The sequence below is a fragment of the Heterodontus francisci genome, unplaced genomic scaffold (assembly GCF_036365525.1).
Source record: "Heterodontus francisci isolate sHetFra1 unplaced genomic scaffold, sHetFra1.hap1 HAP1_SCAFFOLD_59, whole genome shotgun sequence".
NCBI lineage: Eukaryota > Metazoa > Chordata > Chondrichthyes > Heterodontiformes > Heterodontidae > Heterodontus > Heterodontus francisci.
The window spans coordinates 10,641,626-10,663,462 of NW_027140758.1; positions in this window are offsets into that span (position 1 = coordinate 10,641,626).

Here is a 21,837-nt window from a genome sequence, read left to right on the forward strand (position 1 = left end):
GCCCCTCAAACGAAGGCAGCCGCTCAAACTATGTCAGCCACTCAAACTAAGGCAGACTCTCAAACTAAGGCAGCCCCTCAATCTAAGGCAGCCCCTCAAACTAAGGCAGCAACTCAAACTAACGCAGCCTCTCAAACTAAGGCAGCATCTCAAACTAAGGCAGCCACTCAAACTAAGGCAGCCCCTCAAACTATGGCAGCCGCTCAAACTAAGGAAGCCCCTCAAACTAAGGCAGCCGCTCAAACTAAGGCAGCCGCTCATACTAATGCAGCCCCTCAAACTAATGCAGCCCCTCAATCAATGGCAGCCCCTCATTCTAAGGCAGCCCCTTAAACTAATGCATCCCCTCAAACGAAGGCAGCCGCTTAAACTAAGCCAGCCCCTCAAACTAATGTAGCCACTCAATCAAAGGCAGCCCCTCTAACAAAGCCAACACCTCAAACCATGGCATCCCCTCAAACTAAGGCAGACTCTCAAACCAATGCAGCCACTCAATCAAAGGCAGCCCCTCAAACTAAGCCATCCACTCAAACTAAGGCAGCCCCTCAAACCAATGCAGCCCCTCAAACCAAGGCAGCCCCTCAAACTAAGGCAGCCCCTCAAACTAAGGCAGCCCCTCAAACTAAGGCAGCCGCTCAAACTGAGGCAGCCCCTCAAACTGAGACAGCCGCTCAAACTAATGCAGCCCCTCAAACGAAGGCAGCCCCTTAAACTAAGCCAGCCCCTCAAACTAATGCAGCCACTCAATCAAAGGCAGCCCCTCGAACTAGCCAACACCTCAAACTAAGGCATCCCCTCAAACGAAGGCAGACTCTCAAACCAATGCAGCCACTCAATCAAAGGCAGCCACTCAAACTAAGCCAACCACTCAAACTAAGGCAGCACCTCAAACTAAGGCAGCCCCTCAAAGTAATGCAGCCCCTCAAACAAATGCAGCCCCTCAATCTAAGGCAGCCCCTTAAACTAAGGCAGCCCCTCAAACTAATGCAGCCCCTCAAACCAAGGCAGCCGCTCAAACTAAGGCAGCCCCTCAAACTATGGCAGCCGCTCAAACTAAGTCTTCCGCTCAAACTAAGGCAGCCCCTCAAACTAAGGCAGCCGCTCAAACTAAGGCAGCCTCTAAAACTGAGACAGCCGCTCAAACTACTGCAGCCCCTGAGTCTGAGGCAGCCGCTCAAACTCAGGCAGCCTCTCAAACTGAGTCAGCCCCTCAAACTAAGACAGCCGCTCAAACTAAGACAGCCCATCTAACTAAGGGAGCGCCTCAACCAAAGGCAGCAGCATCTCTAACTAAGGCAGCCTCTCAAACTACGGCAGCCGCTCAAACTAAGGAAGCCCCTCAAACTCAGGCAGCCGCTCAAACTAAGGCAGCTTCTCAAACTCAGGCAGCCTCTCAAAGTAAGGCAGCCGCTCAAACTAAGGCAGCCCCTAAAACTGAGACAGCCGCTCAAAATAATGCAGCCCCTGAGTCTAAGGCAGCCGCTCAAACTCAGGCAGCCTCTCAAACTAAGGCAGCCGCTCAAACTGAGGCAGCCGCTCAAACTAAGACAGCCGCTCAAACTAAAGCAGCCCCTCAAACTAAGGCAGCCGCTCAAATTAAGGCAGCCCCTCAAACTATGGCAGACTCTCAAACTAAAGCAGCCCCTCATACTTAGGCAGCCTCTCAAACTGTGGCAGCCCCTCAAACTAATGCAGCCCCTCAAACTAATGCAGAACTCTATCTAATGCAGCCCCTCAAACTAAGGCATCCCCTCAAAGTAATGCAGCCCCTCAAACTAATGCAGACCCTCAAACTAATGCAGCCCCTCAATCTAAGGTAGCCCCTCAAACTAATGCACCCCCTCAAACTAATGCAGCCCCTCAATCTAAGGCAGCCCCTCAATCTAAGGCAGCCCCTCAAAATAATGCAGCCACTCAATCAAAGGCAGACTCTCAAACTAATGCAGCCACTCAATCAAAGGCAGCCCCTCAAACTAAGCCAACCGCTCAAACTAAGGCTGCCCCTCAAACTAACGCAGACTCTCAAACTATTGCAGCCCCTTAAAGTAAAGCAGCCCCACAAACTAAGGGAGCGCCTCAACCAAAGTCAGCGACTCAAACTAATGCAGCCGCTCAAACAAAGACAACCCCTCAAACCCAGGCAGCCTCTCAAAGTAAGGCAGACCCTCAAACTAAGGCAGCCGCTCAAACTAAGGCAGACTCTCAAACTGAGGCAGGCCCTCAAACTAAGGCAGCCGCTCAAACTAAGGCGGAATCTCAAACTAAGCCAACCTCTCAAACTAAGTCAGCCGCTCAATCTAAGGCAGCCCCTCAAACTAAGGCAGCCGCTCAAACTAATGCAGTCCCTCAATCTAAGGCAGCCCCTCAACTAAGGCAGCCGCTCAAACTAATGCAGCCACTCAATCAAAGGCAGACTCTCAAACTAAAGCAGCCCCTCATACTTAGGCAGCCTCTCAAATTATGGCAGCCCCTCAAACTAATGCAGCCCCTCAAACTAATGCAGAACTCTATCTAATGCAGCCCCTCAAACTAAGGCATCCCCTCAAAGTAATGCAGCCCCTCAAACTAATGCAGCCCCTCAAACTAATGCAGCCCCTCAATCTAAGATAGCCCCTCAAACTATTGCAGCCCCTCAAACTAATGCAGCCCCTCAATCTAAGGCAGCCCCTCAATCTAAGGCAGCCCCTCAAAATAATGCAGCCACTCAATCAAAGGCAGACTCTCAAACTAATGCAGCCACTCAATCAAAGGCAGCCCCTCAAACTAAGCCAACCACTCAAACTAAGGCAGCCCCTCAAACTAAGGCAGACTCTCAAACTATTGCAGCCCCTTAAAGTAAAGCAGACCCACAAACTAAGGGAGCGCCTCAACCAAAGGCAGCGACTCAAACTAATGCAGCCGCTCAAACTAAGGCAGCCCCTCAAACCCAGGCAGCCTCTCAAAGTAAGGCAGACCCTCAAACTAAGGCAGCCGCTCAAACTAAGGCAGACTCTCAAACTGAGGCAGGCCCTCAAACTAAGGCAGCCGCTCAAACTAAGGCGGACTCTCAAACTAAGCCAACCTCTCAAACTAAGTCAGCCGCTCAATCTAAGGCAGCCCCTCAAACGAAGGCAGCCCCTCAAACTAAGGCAGCCGCTCAAACTAATGCAGTCCCTCAATCTAAGGCAGCCCCTCAACTAAGGCAGCCGCTCAAACTAAAGCAGCCCATCAAACTAATGCAGCCCCTCAATCTAAGGCAGCCCCTCAATCGAAGGCAGCCCCTCAAACTAATGCAGCCACTCAATCAAAGGCAGACACTCAAACTAATGCAGCCACTCAATCAAAGGCAGCCCCTCAAACTAAGCTTTCCCCTCAAACTAATGCAGCCGCTCAAACTAAGGCAGCCCCTCAAACTCAGACAGACGCTCAAACTGAGGCAGCCCCTCAAGCTCAGGCAGCCTCTCAAAGTAAGGCAGACCCTCAAACTATGCAGCCGCTCAAACTAAGGCAGACTCTCAAACTAAGGCAGCCGCTCAAACTAAGGCGGACTCTCAAACTAAGGCAACCTCTCAAACTAAGTCAGCCGCTCAATCGAAGGCAGCCCATCAAACTAAGGCAGCCCCTCAAACTAAGGCAGCCGCTCAAACTAATGCAGTCCCTCAACATAAGGCAGCCCCTGAACTAAGGCAGCCGCTCAAACTAAAGCAGACCATCAAACTCATGCAGCCCCACAATCTAAGGCAGCCCCTCAAACTAAGGCAGCCGCTCAAACTAAGGCAGCCCCTCAATCTAAGGCAGCCCCTCAATCTAAGGCAGCCCCTCAAACTAATGCAGCCACTCAATCAAAGGCAGACTCTCAAACTAATGCAGCCACTCAATCAAAGGCAGCCCCTCAAACTAAGCCTACCCCTCAAACTAATGCAGCCGCTCAAACTAAGGCAGCCCCTCAAACTCAGGCAGCCTCTCAAACTAAGGCAGCCGCTCAATCTAAGGCAGCCCCTCAAACTAAGGCAGCAACTCAAACTAAGGCAGCCTCTCAAACTAAGGCAGCCTCTCAAACTAAGGCAGCCGCTCAATCTAAGGCAGCCCCTCAAACTAAGGCAGCCCCTCAAACTAAGGCAGCCCCTCAAACTAATGCAGCCCCTCAAACCAAGGCAGCCCTTCAAACTAAGTCAGCCCCTCAAACTAAGGCAGCCCGTAAAACTAAGGCAGCCGCTCAAACTAAGGCTGCCCCTCAAACTAAGGCAGACTCTCAAACTAATGCAGCCCCTTAAAGTAAAGCAGCCCCACAAATTAAGGGAGCGCCTCAACCAAAGGCAGCCCCTCAATCTAATGCAGCCGCTCAAACTAAGGCAGCCCCTCCAACTCAGGCAGCCTCTCAAAGTAAGGCAGCCGCTCATACTAAGGAAGCCCCTCAAACTTAGGCAGCCTCTCAAACAAAGGCAGCCGCTCAAACTAATGCAGCCCCTCAATCTGAGGCAGCCGCTCAAACTGAGGCAGCCGCTCAAACTAATGCAGCCCCTCAAACTAAGGCAGCCGCTCAAACTAAGGCAGCCCCTCAAACTAAGGCAGCCTCTCAAACTAATGCAGCCCTTTAAAGTAAGGCAGCCCCTCAAACTAAGGGAGCGCCTCAACCAAATGCAGCCCCGAAAACTAATGCAGAAGCTCAAACTAAGGCAGCCCCTCATACTCAGGCAGCCTCTCAAACTAAGGCAGCTGCTCAAACTAAGGCAGCCTGTCAAACTAAGGCAGCCTTTCAAAGTAAGGCAGGCCCTCAAACCAAGGCAGCCTGTCAAACTCAGGCAATCTCTCAAACTAAGGCAGCCGCTCAAACTAAGGTAGCCTGTCAAACTAAGGCGGCCTCTCAAGCTAAGGCAGCCGCTCGAACTAAGGCAGACTCTCAAACTAAGGCAGCCCCTCAAACTAAGGCAGCCACTCAAACGAAGGCAGACTCTCAAACTAACGCAACCCCTCAATCTAAGGCAGCCCCTCAAACTAAGGCAGCAACTCAAACTAAGGCAGCCTCTCAAACTAAGGCAGCATCTCAAACTAAGGCAGCCTCTCAAACTAAGGCAGCCCCTCAAACTATGGCAGCCGCTCGAACTAAGGAAGCCCCTCAAACTAAGGCAGCCGCTCAAACTAAGGCAGCCGCTCAAACTAATGCAGCCCCTCAAACTAATGCAGCCCCTCAATCAATGGCAGCCCCTCATTCTAAGGCAGCCCCTTAAACTAATGCATCCCCTCAAACGAAGGCAGCCGCTTAAACTAAGCCAGCCCCTCAAACTAATGTTGCCACTCAATCAAAGGCAGCCCCTCTAATTAAGCCAACACCTCAAACCATGGCATCCCCTCAAACTAAGGCAGACTCTCAAACCAATGCAGCCACTCAATCAAAGGCAGACCCTCAAACTAAGCCATCCACTCAAACTAAGGCAGCCCCTCAAACTAATGCAGCCCCTCAAACCAAGGCAGCCCCTCAAACTAAGGCAGCCCCTCAAACTAAGGCAGCCAGTCAAACTAAGGCAGCCGCTCAAATTAAGGCAGCTCCTCAAACTGAGACAGCCGCTCAAACTAATGCAGCCCCTCAAACGAAGGCAGCCCCTTAAACTAAGCCAGCCCCTCAAACTAATGCAGCCACTCAATCAAAGGCAGCCCCTCGAACTAGCCAACACCTCAAACTAAGGCATCCCCTCAAACGAAGGCAGACTCTCAAACCAATGCAGCCACTCAATCAAAGGCAGCCACTCAAACTAAGCCAACCACTCAAACTAAGGCAGCACCTCAAACTAAGGCAGCCCCTCAAAGTAATGCAGCCCCTCAAACAAATGCAGCCCCTCAATCTAAGGCAGCCCCTTAAACTAAGGCAGACCCTCAAAGTAATGCAGCCCCTCAAACCAAGGCAGCCGCTCAAACTAAGGCAGCCCCTCAAACTATGGCAGCCGCTCAAACTAAGTCTTCCGCACAAACTAAGGCAGCCCCTCAAACTAAGGCAGCCGCTCAAACTAAGGCAGCCTCTAAAACTGAGACAGCCGCTCAAACTACTGCAGCCCCTGAGTCTAACACAGCCGCTCAAACTCAGGCAGCCTCTCAAACTGAGTCAGCCCCTCAAACTAAGACAGCCGCTCAAACTAAGGCAGCCCCTCAAACTAATGCAGCCCCTCAAACCAAGGCAGCCCTTCAAACTAAGTCAGCCCCTCAAACTAAGGCAGCCCGTAAAACTAAGGCAGCCGCTCAAACTAAGGCTGCCCCTCAAACTAAGGCAGACTCTCAAACTAATGCAGCCCCTTAAAGTAAAGCAGCCCCACAAATTAAGGGAGCGCCTCAACCAAAGGCAGCCCCTCAATCTAATGCAGCCGCTCAAACTAAGGCAGCCCCTCCAACTCAGGCAGCCTCTCAAAGTAAGGCAGCCGCTCATACTAAGGAAGCCCCTCAAACTTAGGCAGCCTCTCAAACAAAGGCAGCCGCTCAAACTAATGCAGCCCCTCAATCTGAGGCAGCCGCTCAAACTGAGGCAGCCGCTCAAACTAATGCAGCCCCTCAAACTAAGGCAGCCGCTCAAACTAAGGCAGCCCCTCAAACTAAGGCAGCCTCTCAAACTAATGCAGCCCTTTAAAGTAAGGCAGCCCCTCAAACTAAGGGAGCGCCTCAACCAAATGCAGCCCCGAAAACTAATGCAGAAGCTCAAACTAAGGCAGCCCCTCATACTCAGGCAGCCTCTCAAACTAAGGCAGCTGCTCAAACTAAGGCAGCCTGTCAAACTAAGGCAGCCTTTCAAAGTAAGGCAGGCCCTCAAACCAAGGCAGCCTGTCAAACTCAGGCAATCTCTCAAACTAAGGCAGCCGCTCAAACTAAGGTAGCCTGTCAAACTAAGGCGGCCTCTCAAGCTAAGGCAGCCGCTCGAACTAAGGCAGACTCTCAAACTAAGGCAGCCCCTCAAACTAAGGCAGCCACTCAAACGAAGGCAGACTCTCAAACTAACGCAACCCCTCAATCTAAGGCAGCCCCTCAAACTAAGGCAGCAACTCAAACTAAGGCAGCCTCTCAAACTAAGGCAGCATCTCAAACTAAGGCAGCCTCTCAAACTAAGGCAGCCCCTCAAACTATGGCAGCCGCTCGAACTAAGGAAGCCCCTCAAACTAAGGCAGCCGCTCAAACTAAGGCAGCCGCTCAAACTAATGCAGCCCCTCAAACTAATGCAGCCCCTCAATCAATGGCAGCCCCTCATTCTAAGGCAGCCCCTTAAACTAATGCATCCCCTCAAACGAAGGCAGCCGCTTAAACTAAGCCAGCCCCTCAAACTAATGTTGCCACTCAATCAAAGGCAGCCCCTCTAATTAAGCCAACACCTCAAACCATGGCATCCCCTCAAACTAAGGCAGACTCTCAAACCAATGCAGCCACTCAATCAAAGGCAGACCCTCAAACTAAGCCATCCACTCAAACTAAGGCAGCCCCTCAAACTAATGCAGCCCCTCAAACCAAGGCAGCCCCTCAAACTAAGGCAGCCCCTCAAACTAAGGCAGCCAGTCAAACTAAGGCAGCCGCTCAAATTAAGGCAGCTCCTCAAACTGAGACAGCCGCTCAAACTAATGCAGCCCCTCAAACGAAGGCAGCCCCTTAAACTAAGCCAGCCCCTCAAACTAATGCAGCCACTCAATCAAAGGCAGCCCCTCGAACTAGCCAACACCTCAAACTAAGGCATCCCCTCAAACGAAGGCAGACTCTCAAACCAATGCAGCCACTCAATCAAAGGCAGCCACTCAAACTAAGCCAACCACTCAAACTAAGGCAGCACCTCAAACTAAGGCAGCCCCTCAAAGTAATGCAGCCCCTCAAACAAATGCAGCCCCTCAATCTAAGGCAGCCCCTTAAACTAAGGCAGACCCTCAAAGTAATGCAGCCCCTCAAACCAAGGCAGCCGCTCAAACTAAGGCAGCCCCTCAAACTATGGCAGCCGCTCAAACTAAGTCTTCCGCACAAACTAAGGCAGCCCCTCAAACTAAGGCAGCCGCTCAAACTAAGGCAGCCTCTAAAACTGAGACAGCCGCTCAAACTACTGCAGCCCCTGAGTCTAACACAGCCGCTCAAACTCAGGCAGCCTCTCAAACTGAGTCAGCCCCTCAAACTAAGACAGCCGCTCAAACTAAGACAGCCCATCTAACTAAGGGAGCGCCTCAACCAAAGGCAGCAGCATCTCTAACTAAGGCAGCCTCTCAAACTACGGCAGCCGCTCAAACTAAGGAAGCCCCTCAAACTCAGGCAGCCGCTCAAACTAAGGCAGCCCCTCAAACTCAGGCAGCCTCTCAAAGTAAGGCAGCCGCTCAAACTAAGGCAGCCCCTAAAACTGAGACAGCCGCTCAAACTAATGCAGCCCCTGAGTCTAAGGCAGCCGCTCAAACTCAGGCAGCCTCTCAAACTAAGGCAGCCGCTCAAACTGAGGCAGCCGCTCAAACTAAGACAGCCGCTCAAACTAAAGCAGCCCCTCAAACTAAGGCAGCCGCTCAAATTAAGGCAGCCCCTCAAACTATGGCAGACTCTCAAACTAAAGCAGCCCCTCATACTTAGGCAGCCTCTCAAACTATGGCAGCCCCTCAAACTAATGCAGCCCCTCAAACTAATGCAGAACTCTATCTAATGCAGCCCCTCAAACTAAGACATCCCCTCAAAGTAATGCAGCCCCCCAAACGAATGCAGCCCCTCAAACTAATGCAGCCCCTCAATCTAAGGTAGCCCCTCAAACTAATGCAGCCCCTCAAACTAATGCAGCCCCTCAATCTAAGGCAGCCCCTCAATCTAAGGCAGCCCCTCAAAATAATGCAGCCACTCAATCAAAGGCAGACTCTCAAACTAATGCAGCTACTCAATCAAAGGCAGCCCCTCAAACTAAGCCAACCACTCAAACTAAGGCAGCCCCTCAAACTAAGGCAGACTCTCAAACTATTGCAGCCCCTTAAAGTAAAGCAGCCCCACAAACTAAGGGAGCGCCTCAACCAAAGGCAGCGACTCAAACTAATGCAGCTGCTCAAACTAAGGCAACCCCTCAAACCCAGGCAGCCTCTCAAAGTAAGGCAGGCCCTCAAACTAAGGCAGCCGCTCAAACTAAGGCAGACTCTCAAACTGAGGCAGGCCCTCAAACTAAGGCAGCCGCTCAAACTAAGGCGGACTCTCAAACTAAGCCAACCTCTCAAACTAAGTCAGCCGCTCAATCTAAGGCAGCCCCTCAAACTAAGGCAGCCGCTCAAACTAATGCAGTCCCTCAATCTAAGGCAGCCCCTCAACTAAGGCAGCCGCTCAAACTAATGCAGCCACTCAATCAAACGCAGACTCTCAAACTAAAGCAGCCCCTCATACTTAGGCAGCCTCTCAAATTATGGCAGCCCCTCAAACTAATGCAGCCCCTCAAACTAATGCAGAACTCTATCTAATGCAGCCCCTCACACTAAGGCATCCCCTCAAAGTAATGCAGCCCCTCAAACTAATGCAGCCCCTCAAACTAATGCAGCCCCTCAATCTAAGGTAGCCCCTCAATCTATTGCAGCCCCTCAAACTAATGCAGCCCCTCAATCTAAGGCAGCCCCTAAATCTAAGGCAGCCCCTCAAAATAATGCAGCCACTCAATCAAAGGCAGACTCTCAAACTAATGCAGCCACTCAATCAAAGGCAGCCCCTCAAACTAAGCCAACCACTCAAACTAAGGCAGCCCCTCAAACTAAGGCAGACTCTCAAACTATTGCAGCCCCTTAAAGTATAGCAGCCCCACAAACTAAGGGAGCGCCTCAACCAAAGGCAGCGACTCAAACTAATGCAGCCGCTCAAACTAATGCAGCCCCTCAAACCCAGGCAGCCTCCCAAAGTAAGGCAGACCCTCAAACTAAGGCAGCCGCTCAAACTAAGGCAGACTCTCAAACTGAGGCAGGCCCTCAAACTAAGGCAGCTGCTCAAACTAAGGCGGACTCTCAAACTAAGCCAACCTCTCAAACTAAGTCAGCCGCTCAATCTAAGGCAGCCCCTCAACTAAGGCAGCCGCTCAAACTAAAGCAGCCCATCAAACTAATGCAGCCCCTCAATCTAAGGCAGCCCCTCAATCGAAGGCAGCCCCTCAAACTAATGCAGCCACTCAATCAAAGGCAGACACTCAAACTAATGCAGCCACTCAATCAAAGGCAGCCCCTCAAACTAAGCTTTCCCCTCAAACTAATGCAGCCGCTCAAACTAAGGCAGCCCCTCAAACTCAGGCAGACGCTCAAACTGAGGCAGCCCCTCAAGCTCAGGCAGCCTCTCAAAGTAAGGCAGACCCTCAAACTAAGGCAGCCGCTCAAACTAAGGCAGACTCTCAAACTAAGGCAGCCGCTAAAACTAAGGCGGACTCTCAAACTAAGGCAACCTCTCAAACTAAGTCAGCCGCTCAATCTAAGGCAGCCCATCAAACTAAGGCAGCCCCTCAAACTAAGGCAGCCGCTCAAACTAAGGCAGTCCCTCAACCTAAGGCAGCCCCTGAACTAAGGCAGCCGCTCAAACTAAAGCAGACCATCAAACTAATGCAGCCCCACAATCTAAGGCAGCCCCTCAAACTAAGGCAGCCCTTCAAACTAATGCAGCCCCTCAATCTAAGGCTGCCCCACAAACAAATGCTGCCCCTCAAACTAAGTCAGCCCCTCAAACTAAGGCAGCCCCTCAAACTAATGCAGCCACTCAATCAAAGGCAGACTCTCAAACTAATGCAGCCACTCAATCAAAGGCAGCCCCTCAAACTAAGCCTACCCCTCAAACTAATGCAGCCGCTCAAACTAAGGCAGCCCCTCAAACTCAGGCAGCCTCTCAAACTAAGGCAGCCGCTCAATCTAAGGCAGCCCCTCAAACTAAGGCAGCAACTCAAACTAAGGCAGCCTCTCAAACTAAGGCAGCATCTCAAACTAAGGCAGCCTCTCAAACTAAGGCAGCCCCTCAAACGAAGGCAGCCGCTCAAACTAAGGAAGCCCCTCAAACTAAGGCAGCCGCTCAAACTAAGGCAGCCGCTCAAACTAATGCAGCCCCTCAAACTAATGCAGCCCCTCAATCTCAGGCAGCCCCTCATTCTAAGGCAGCCCCTCAAACTAATGCATCCCCTCAAACGATGGCAGCCGCTTAAACTAAGCCAGCCCCTCAAACTAATGTAGCCACTCAATCAAAGGCAGCCCCTCTAACTAAGACAACACCTCAAACTAAGGCATCCCCTCAAACTAAGGCAGACTCTCAAACCAATGCAGCCACTCAATCAAAGGCAGCCCCTCAAACTAAGCCATCCACTCAAACTAAGGCAGCCCCTCAAACTAATGCAGCCCATCAAACCAAGGCAGCCCCTCAAACTAAGTCAGCCCCTCAAACTAAGGCAGCCCGTAAAACTAAGGCAGCCGCTCAAACTAAGGCTGCCCCTCAAACTAAGGCAGACTCTCAAACCAATGCAGCCCCTTAAAGTATAGCAGCCCCACAAATTAAGTGAGCGCCTCAACCAAAGGCAGCCCCTCAATCTAATGCAGCCGCTCAAACTAAGGCAGCCCCTCCAACTCAGGCAGCCTCTCAAAGTAAGGCAAACGCTCATACTAAGGAAGCCCCTCAAACTTAGGCAGCCTCTCAAACAAAGGCAGCCGCTCAAACTAATGCAGCCCCTCAATCTGAGGCAGCCGCTCAAACTGAGGCAGCCGCTCAAACTAATGCAGCCCCTCAAACTAAGGCAGCCGCTCAAACTAAGGCAGCCCCTCAAACTAAGGCAGCCTCTCAAACTAATGCAGCCCTTTAAAGTAAGGCAGCCCCTCAAACTAAGGGAGCGCCTCAACCAAATGCAGCCCCGAAAACTAATGCAGAAGCTCAAACTAAGGCAGCCCCTCATACTTAGGCAGCCTCTCAAACTAAGGCAGCTGCTCAAACTAAGGCAGCCTGTCAAACTAAGGCAGCCTTTCAAAGTAAGGCAGGCCCTCAAACCAGGGCAGCCTGTCAAACTCAGGCAATCTCTCAAACTAAGGCAGCCGCTCAAACTAAGGTAGCCTGTCAAACTAAGGCGGCCTCTCAAGCTAAGGCAGCCGCTCGAACTAAGGCAGACTCTCAAACTAAGGCAGCCCCTCAAACTAAGGCAGCCACTCAAACGAAGGCAGACTCTCAAACTAACGCAACCCCTCAATCTAAGGCAGCCCCTCAAACTAAGGCAGCAACTCAAACTAAGGCAGCCTCTCAAACTAAGGCAGCTTCTCAAACTAAGGCAGCCTCTCAAACTAAGGCAGCCCCTCAAACTATGGCAGCCGCTCGAACTAAGGAAGCCCCTCAAACTAAGGCAGCCGCTCAAACTAAGGCAGCCGCTCAAACTAATGCAGCCCCTCAAACTAATGCAGCCCCTCAATCAATGGCAGCCCCTCATTCTAAGGCAGCCCCTTAAACTAATGCATCCCCTCAAACGAAGGCAGCCGCTTAAACTAAGCCAGCCCCTCAAACTAATGTTGCCACTCAATCAAAGGCAGCCCCTCTAATTAAGCCAACACCTCAAACCATGGCATCCCCTCAAACTAAGGCAGACTCTCAAACCAATGCAGCCACTCAATCAAAGGCAGACCCTCAAACTAAGCCATCCACTCAAACCAAGGCAGCCCCTCAAACTAAGGCAGCCCCTCAAACTAAGGCAGCCAGTCAAACTAAGGCAGCCGCTCAAATTAAGGCAGCTCCTCAAACTGAGACAGCCGCTCAAACTAATGCAGCCCCTCAAACGAAGGCAGCCCCTTAAACTAAGCCAGCCCCTCAAACTAATGCAGCCACTCAATCAAAGGCTGCCCCTCGAACTAGCCAACACCTCAAACTAAGGCATCCCCTCAAACGAAGGCAGACTCTCAAACCAATGCAGCCACTCAATCAAAGGCAGCCACTCAAACTAAGCCAACCACTCAAACTAAGGCAGCACCTCAAACTAAGGCAGCCCCTCAAAGTAATGCAGCCCCTCAAACAAATGCAGCCCCTCAATCTAACGCAGCCCCTTAAACTAAGGCAGACCCTCAAAGTAATGTAGCCCCTCAAACCAAGGCAGCCGCTCAAACTAAGGCAGCCGCTCAAACTAAGGCAGCCCCTCAAACTATGGCAGCCGCTCAAACTAAGTCTTCCGCACAAACTAAGGCAGCCCCTCAAACTAAGGCAGCCGCTCAAACTAAGGCAGCCTCTAAAACTGAGACAGCCACTCAAACTACTGCAGCCCCTGAGTCTAACACAGCCGCTCAAACTCAGGCAGCCTCTCAAACTGAGTCAGCCCCTCAAACTAAGACAGCCGCTCAAACTAAGACAGCCCATCTAACTAAGGGAGCGCCTCAACCAAAGGCAGCAGCATCTCTAACTAAGGCAGCCTCTCAAACTACGGCAGCCGCTCAAACTAAGGAAGCCCCTCAAACTCAGGCAGCCGCTCAAACTAAGGCAGCCGCTCAAACTGAGGCAGCCGCTCAAACTAAGACAGCCGCTCAAACTAAAGCAGCCCCTCATACTTAGGCAGCCTCTCAAACTATGGCAGCCCCTCAAACTAATGCAGCCCCTCAAACTAATGCAGAACTCTATCTAATGCAGCCCCTCAAACTAAGACATCCCCTCAAAGTAATGCAGCCCCCCAAACGAATGCAGCCCCTCAAACTAATGCAGCCCCTCAATCTAAGGTAGCCCCTCAAACTAATGCAGCCCCTCAAACTAATGCAGCCCCTCAATCTAAGGCAGCCCCTCAATCTAAGGCAGCCCCTCAAAATAATGCAGCCACTCAATCAAAGGCAGACTCTCAAACTAATGCAGCCACTCAATCAAAGGCAGCCCCTCAAACTAAGCCAACCACTCAAACTAAGGCAGCCCCTCAAACTAAGGCAGACTCTCAAACTATTGCAGCCCCTTAAAGTAAAGCAGCCCCACAAACTAAGGGAGCGCCTCAACCAAAGGCTGCGACTCAAACTAATGCAGCCGCTCAAACTAAGGCAACCCCTCAAACCCAGGCAGCCTCTCAAAGTAAGGCAGACCCTCAAACTAAGGCAGCCGCTCAAACTAAGGCAGAGTCTCAAACTGAGGCAGGCCCTCAAACTAAGGCAGCCGCTCATACTAAGGCGGACTCTCAAACTAAGCCAACCTCTCAAACTAAGTCAGCCGCTCAATGTAAGGCAGCCCCACAAACTAAGGCAGCCCCTCAAACTAAGGCAGCCGCTCAAACTAATGCAGCCCCTCAATCTAAGGCAGCCCCTCAATTTAAGGCAGCCCCTCAAACTAATGCAGCCACTCAATCAAAGGCAGACTCTCAAACTAATGCAGCCACTCAATCAAAGGCAGCCCCTCAAACTAAGCCTACCCCTCAAACTAAAGCAGCCGCTCAAACTAAGGCAGCCCCTCAAACTCAGGCAGCCGCTCAAACTGAGGCAGCCCCTCAAACTAAGGCAGCCTCTCAAAGTAAGGCAGACCCTCAAACTAAGGCAGCCGCTCAAACTAAGGCGGACTCTCAAACTAAGGCAGGCCCTCAAACTAAGGCAGCCGCTCAAACTAAGGCGGACTCAAACTAAGGCAACCTCTCAAAGTAAGGCAGACCCTCAAACTAAGGCAGCCGCTCAAACTAAGGCAGACTCTCAAACTAAGGCAGGCCCTCAAACTAAGTCAGCCGCTCAATCTAAGGCAGCCCCTCAAACTAAGGCAGCCCCTCAAACTAAGGCAGCCGCTCAAACTAATGCAGTCCCTCAATCTAAGGCAGCCCCTCAACTAAGGCAGCCCCTCAATTTAAGGCAGCCCCTCAAACTAATGCAGCCACTCAATCAAAGGCAGACTCTCAAACTAATGCAGCCACTCAATCAAAGGCATCCCCTCAAACTAAGCCTACCCCTCAAACTAAAGCAGCCGCTCAAACTAAGGCAGCCCCTCAAACTCAGGCAGCCGCTCAAACTGAGGCAGCCCCTCAAACTAAGGCAGCCTCTCAAAGTAAGGCAGACCCTCAAACTAAGGCAGCCGCTCAAACTAAGGCGGACTCTCAAACTAAGGCAGGCCCTCAAACTAAGGCAGCCGCTCAAACTAAGGCGGACTCAAACTAAGGCAACCTCTCAAAGTAAGGCAGACCCTCAAACTAAGGCAGTCGCTCAAACTAAGGCAGACTCTCAAACTAAGGCAGGCCCTCAAACTAAGTCAGCCGCTCAATCTAAGGCAGCCCCTCAAACTAAGGCAGCCCCTCAAACTAAGGCAGCCGCTCAAACTAATGCAGTCCCTCAATCTAAGGCAGCCCCTCAACTAAGGCAGCCGCTCAAACTAAAGCAGACCATCAAACTAATGCAGCCCCTCAATCTACGGCAGCCCCTCAAACTCAGGCAGCCCTTCAACTAATGCAGCCCCTCAATCTAAGGCTGCCCCTCAAACAAATGCAGCCCCTCAAACTAAGGCAGCCCCTCAAACTAATGCAGCCACTCAATCAAAGGCAGACTCACAAACTAATGCAGCCACTCAATCAAAGGCAGCCCCTCAAACTAAGCCTACCCCTCAAACTAATGCAGCCGCTCAAACTAAGGGAGCCCCTCAAACTCAGGCAGCCTCTCAAACTAAGGCATCCCCTCAAACTAAGGCAGCCTGACAAACTAAGGCAGCCTCTCAAGTAAGGCAGACCCTCAATCTAAGGGAGCCCCTCAACCAAAGGCAGCCCCTCAAACTAATGCAGCCGTTCAAATTAAGGCAGCCCCTCAAACTAATGCAGCCGCTCAAACTAAGGCTGCCGCTCAAACTCAGGCAGCCTCTGAAACTAAGGCAGCCGCTCAAACTAAGGCTGCCTGTCAAACTAAGGCAGACTCTCAAACTTAAGGAGCCGCTCAAACTAAGACAGACTCTCAAACTAAGGCAGCCTCTCAAACTAATGCAGCCCCTCAATCTAAGGCAGCCGCTCAAACAAAGGCAGCCCCTCAAACTAATGCAGCCCCTCAATCTAAGGCAGCCCCTCAAACAAATGCAGCCCCTCAAACTAAGTCAGCCAGTCAAACTAAGTCAGCCCCTCAAAATAATGCAGCCACTCAATCAAAGGCAGCCACTCAATCAAAGGCAGACTCTTAAACTAATGCAGCCACTCAATCAGAGGCAGCCCCACAAACTAAGCCTACACCTCAAACTAATGCAGCCGCACAAACGAAGGCAGCCGCTCAAACTCAGGCAGCCTCTCAAACTAAGGCAGCCTCTCAAACTAAGGCTTCCTGTCAAACTAAGGCAGACTCTAAAAGTAAGGCAGACCCTCAAACTAAGGCAGCCGCTCAAACTAAGGCAGACTCTCAAACTAAGGCAGCCCCACAAAGTACGGCAGCCGCTCAAGCTAAGGCAGACTCTCAAAATAATGCAGCCACTCAATCAAAGGCAGCCACTCAATCAATGGCAGACTCTTAAACTAATGCAGCCACTCAATCAGAGGCAGCCCCACAAACTAAGCCTACACCTCAAACTAATGCAGCCGCACAAACTAAGGCAGCCGCTCAAACTCAGGCAGCCTCTCAAACTAAGGCTTCCTGTCAAACTAAGGCAGCCTCTAAAAGTAAGGCAGACCCTCAAACTAAGGCAGCCGCTCAAACTAAGGCAGACTCTCAAACTCAGGCAGCCCCACAAAGTAAGGCAGCCGCTCAAACTAAGGCAGACTCTCAAACTAAGGCAGCCGCTCAAACTAAGGCAGCCGCTCAAATTAAGGCAGCCGCTCAAACTAAGGCAGCCCCTCAAACTAAGGCAGCCTCTCAAACTAAGGCACCCCCTCAAACTAATGCAGCCCCTCAATCTAAGGCAGCCCCTGAAACTAAGCCAACCCCTCAAACAAAGGCAGCCCCTCAAACTAAGGCAGCCCCTCAAAATAATGCAGCCCATCAACTAATGCAGACCCTCAATCTAATGCAGCCCCTCAAACTAATGCAGCCACTCAATCAAAGGCAGTCTCTCCAACTAATGCATCCACTCAATCAAAGGCAGCCCCTCAAACTAAGCCAACCCCTCAAACTAATGCAGCCCCTCAAACTAAGGCAGCCTCTCAAACTAAGGCAGCCCCTCAATCTAAGGCAGCCCCTCAAACTAAGGCAGCCCCTCAAACTAATGCAGCCCCTCAAACTAAGCCAACCCCTCAAACTAAGGCTGCCCTTCAAACTAAGTCAGCCTCTCAAACTAATGCAGCCACTCAATCAACGGCAGACTCTCAAACTAATGCAGCCACTCAATCAAAGACAGCCCCTCAAACTAAGCCAACCCCTCAAACTAAGGCTGCCCTTCAAACTAAGGCAGACTCTCAAACTAATGCAGCCCCTTAAAGTAAGGCAGCCCCTCAAACTAAGGGAGCCCCTCAACCAAAGGCAGCCGTTCAAACTAATGCAGCCAGTCAAACTAAAGCAGCCCTTCAAACACAGGCAGCCTCTCAAACTAAGGCAGCCGCTCAAACGAAGGCAGCCTGTCAAACTAAGGCAGCCTCTCAAAGTAAGGCAGACGCTCAAACTAAGGCAGCCGCTGAAACTAAGGCAGACTCTCAAACTAAGGAAGCCCCTCAAACTAAGGCAGCCTCTCAAACTCAGTCAGCCGCTCAATCTAAGGCAGCCCCTCAAACTAAGGCAGCCCCTTAAACTAAGGCAGCCGCTCAAACTGATGCAGCCCCTCAATCTAAGGCAGCCCCTCAACTAAGGCAGCCGCTCAAACTAAAGCAGCCCATCAAACTGATGCAGCCCCTCAATCTAAGGCAGCCCCTCAATCTAAGGCAGCCCCTCAACTAAGGCAGCCGCTCAAACTAAAGCAGCCCATCAAACTAATGCAGCCCCTCAATCTAAGGCAGCCCATCAAACTAAGGCAGCCCCTCAAACTAAGGCAGCGCCTCAATCTCAGGCAGCACCTCAAATTAAGGCAGCCCCTCAAACTCAGGCATCCCCTCAAAGTAATGCAGCCCCTCAAACTAATGCAGCCCCTCAAAGTAGTGCAGCCCCACAATCTAAGGCTGCCCCTCAAACTAATGCACCCCCTCAAACTAATGCAGCCCCTCAAACTAATGCAGCCCCTCAATCTAAGGCAGCCCCTCAAAATAATGCACCCACTCAATCAAAGGCAGACTCTCAAACTAATGCAGCCACTCAATCAAAGGCAGCCCCTCAAACTAAGCCAACCCCTCAAACTAAGGCAGACTCTCAAACTAAGGCAGCCCCTCAAAGTAAGCCAGCCGCTCAAACGAAGGCAGACTCTCAAACTAAGGCACCCGCTCAAACTAAGGCAGCCGCTCAAACTAAGGCAGCCGCTCAAATTCAGGCAGCCTCTCAAATTCAGGCACCCCCTCAAACTAATGCAGCACCTCAATCTAAGGCAGCCCCTCAAACTAAGCCAACACCTCAAACTAAAGCAGCCCCTCAAAATAATGCAGCCCATCAACTAATGCAGACCCTCAATCTAATACAGCCCCTCAAACTAATGCAGCCACTCAATCAAAGGCGGTCTCTCAAACTAATGCAGCCCCTCAACTACGGCAGCCGCTCAAACTAAAGCAGCCCATCAAACTAATGCAGCCCCTCAATCTAAGGCAGCCCCTCAAACTAAGGCAGCCCCTCAAACTAAGGCAGCGCCTCAATCTCAGGCAGCACCTCAGATTAAGGCAGCCCCTCAAACTATGGCAGACTCTCAAACTAAAGCAGCCCCTCAAACTTAGGCAGCCTCTCAAACTATGGCAGCCCCTCAAACTAATGCAGCCCCACAATCTAATGCAGAACTCTATCTAAGGCAGCCCCTCAAACTAAGGCAGCCCCTCAATCTAAGGCAGCCCCTCAAACGAAGCCAACCCCTCAAACAAAGGCAGCCCCTCAAACTAAGGCAGCACCTCAAACTAATGCAGCCCCTCAATCTAAGGCAGCCCCACAAACTAAGGCTGCCCCTCAAACTAATGCAGCCCCTCAAACTAAGGCAGCCCCTCAAACTAAGGCAGCGCCTCAATCTCAGGCAGCACCTCAAATTAAGGCAGCCCCTCAAACTAAGGCATCCCCTCAAAGTAATGCAGCCCCTCAAACTAATGCAGCCCCTCAAAGTAATGCAGCCCCTCAATCTAAGGCTGCCCCTCAAACTAATGCACCCCCTCAAACTAATGCAGCCCCTCAAACTAATGCAGCCCCTCAATCTAAGGCAGCCCCTCAAAATAATGCACCCACTCAATCAAAGGCAGACTCTCAAACTAATGCAGCCACTCAATCAAAGGCAGCCCCTCAAACTAAGCCAACCCCTCAAACTAAGGCAGACTCTCAAACTAAGGCAGCCCCTCAAAGTAAGCCAGCCGCTCAAACGAAGGCAGACTCTCAAACTAAGGCACCCGCTCAAACTAAGGCAGCCGCTCAAACTAAGGCAGCCGCTCAAATTCAGGCAGCCTCTCAAATTCAGGCACCCCCTCAAACTAATGCAGCACCTCAATCTAAGGCAGCCCCTCAAACTAAGCCAACACCTCAAAATAATGCAGCCCATCAACTAATGCAGACCCTCAATCTAATGCAGCCCCTCAAACTAATGCAGCCACTCAATCTAAGGCAGCCCCTCAACTACGGCAGCCGCTCAAACTAAAGCAGCCCATCAAACTAATGCAGCCCCTCAATCTAAGGCAGCCCCTCAAACTAAGGCAGCCCCTCAAACTAAGGCAGCGCCTCAATCTCAGGCAGCACCTCAGATTAAGGCAGCCCCTCAAACTATGGCAGACTCTCAAACTAAAGCAGCCCCTCAAACTTAGGCAGCCTCTCAAACTATGGCAGCCCCTCAAACTAATGCAGCCCCACAATCTAATGCAGAACTCTATCTAAGGCAGCCCCTCAAACTAAGGCAGCCCCTCAATCTAAGGCAGCCCCTCAAACGAAGCCAACCCCTCAAACAAAGGCAGCCCCTCAAACTAAGGCAGCACCTCAAACTAATGCAGCCCCTCAATCTAAGGCAGCCCCTCAAACTAAGGCTGCCCCTCAAACTAATGCAGCCCCTCAATCTAAGGCAGCCCCTCAAACAAATGCAGCCCCTCAAACTAAGTCAGCCCCTCAAACGAAGTCAGCCCCTCAAACTAATGCAGCCACTCAATTAAAGGCAGACTCTCAAACTCATGCAGCCACTCAATCAAAGGCAGCCCCTCAAACTAAGGCTGCCCCTCAAACTAATGCAGCCCCTCAATCTAAGGCAGCCCCTCAAACAAATGCAGCCCCTCAAACTAAGGCTGCCCTTCAAACTAAGGCAGACTCTCAAACTAATGCAGCCCCTTAAAGTAAGGCAGCCCCTCAAAGTAAGGGAGCCCCACAACCAAAGGCAGCCGTTCAAACTAATGCAGCCACCCAAACTAAGGCAGCCCTTCAAACACAGGCAGCCTCTCAAACTAAGGCAGCCGCTCAAACTAAGGCAGCTTGTCAAACTAAGGCAGCCTCTCAAGTAAGGCAGACGCTCAAACTAAGGCAGCCGCTCAAACTAAGGCAGACTCTCAAACTAAGGCAGCCCCTCAAACTAAGGCAGCCTCTCAAACTCAGTCGGCCGCTCAATCTAAGGCAGCCCCTCAATCTAAGTCAGCCCCTCAACTACGGCAGCCGCTCAAACTAAAGCAGCCCATCAAACTAATGCAGCCCCTCAATCTAAGGCAGCCCCTCAAACTAAGGCAGCCCCTCAAACTAAGGCAGCGCCTCAATATCAGGCAGCACCTCAAATTAAGGCAGCCCCTCAAACTATGGCAGACTCTCAAACTAAAGCAGCCCCTCAAACTTAGGCAGCCCCTCAAACTAAGGCATCCCCTCAAAGTAATGCAGCCCCTCAAACTAATGCAGCCCCTCAAAGTAATGCAGCCCCTCAATCTAAGGCTGCCCCTCAAACTAATGCACCCCCTCAAACTAATGCAGCCCCTCAAACTAATGCAGCCCCTCAATCTAAGGCAGCCCCTCAAAATAATGCACCCACTCAATCAAAGGCAGACTCTCAAACTAATGCAGCCACTCAATCAAAGGCAGCCCCTCAAACTAAGCCAACCCCTCAAACTAAGGCAGACTCTCAAACTAAGGCAGCCCCTCAAAGTAAGCCAGCCGCTCAAACGAAGGCAGACTCTCAAACTAAGGCACCCGCTCAAACTAAGGCAGCCGCTCAAACTAAGGCAGCCGCTCAAATTCAGGCAGCCTCTCAAATTCAGGCACCCCCTCAAACTAATGCAGCACCTCAATCTAAGGCAGCCCCTCAAACTAAGCCAACACCTCAAACTAAAGCAGCCCCTCAAAATAATGCAGCCCATCAACTAATGCAGACCCTCAATCTAATGCAGCCCCTCAAACTAATGCAGCCACTCAATCTAAGGCAGCCCCTCAACTACGGCAGCCGCTCAAACTAAAGCAGCCCATCAAACTAATGCAGCCCCTCAATCTAAGGCAGCCCCTCAAACTAAGGCAGCCCCTCAAACTAAGGCAGCGCCTCAATCTCAGGCAGCACCTCAGATTAAGGCAGCCCCTCAAACTATGGCAGACTCTCAAACTAAAGCAGCCCCTCAAACTTAGGCAGCCTCTCAAACTATGGCAGCCCCTCAAACTAATGCAGCCCCACAATCTAATGCAGAACTCTATCTAAGGCAGCCCCTCAAACTAAGGCAGCCCCTCAATCTAAGGCAGCCCCTCAAACGAAGCCAACCCCTCAAACAAAGGCAGCCCCTCAAACTAAGGCAGCACCTCAAACTAATGCAGCCCCTCAATCTAAGGCAGCCCCTCAAACTAAGGCTGCCCCTCAAACTAATGCAGCCCCTCAATCTAAGGCAGCCCCTCAAACAAATGCAGCCCCTCAAACTAAGTCAGCCCCTCAAACGAAGTCAGCCCCTCAAACTAATGCAGCCACTCAATTAAAGGCAGACTCTCAAACTCATGCAGCCACTCAATCAAA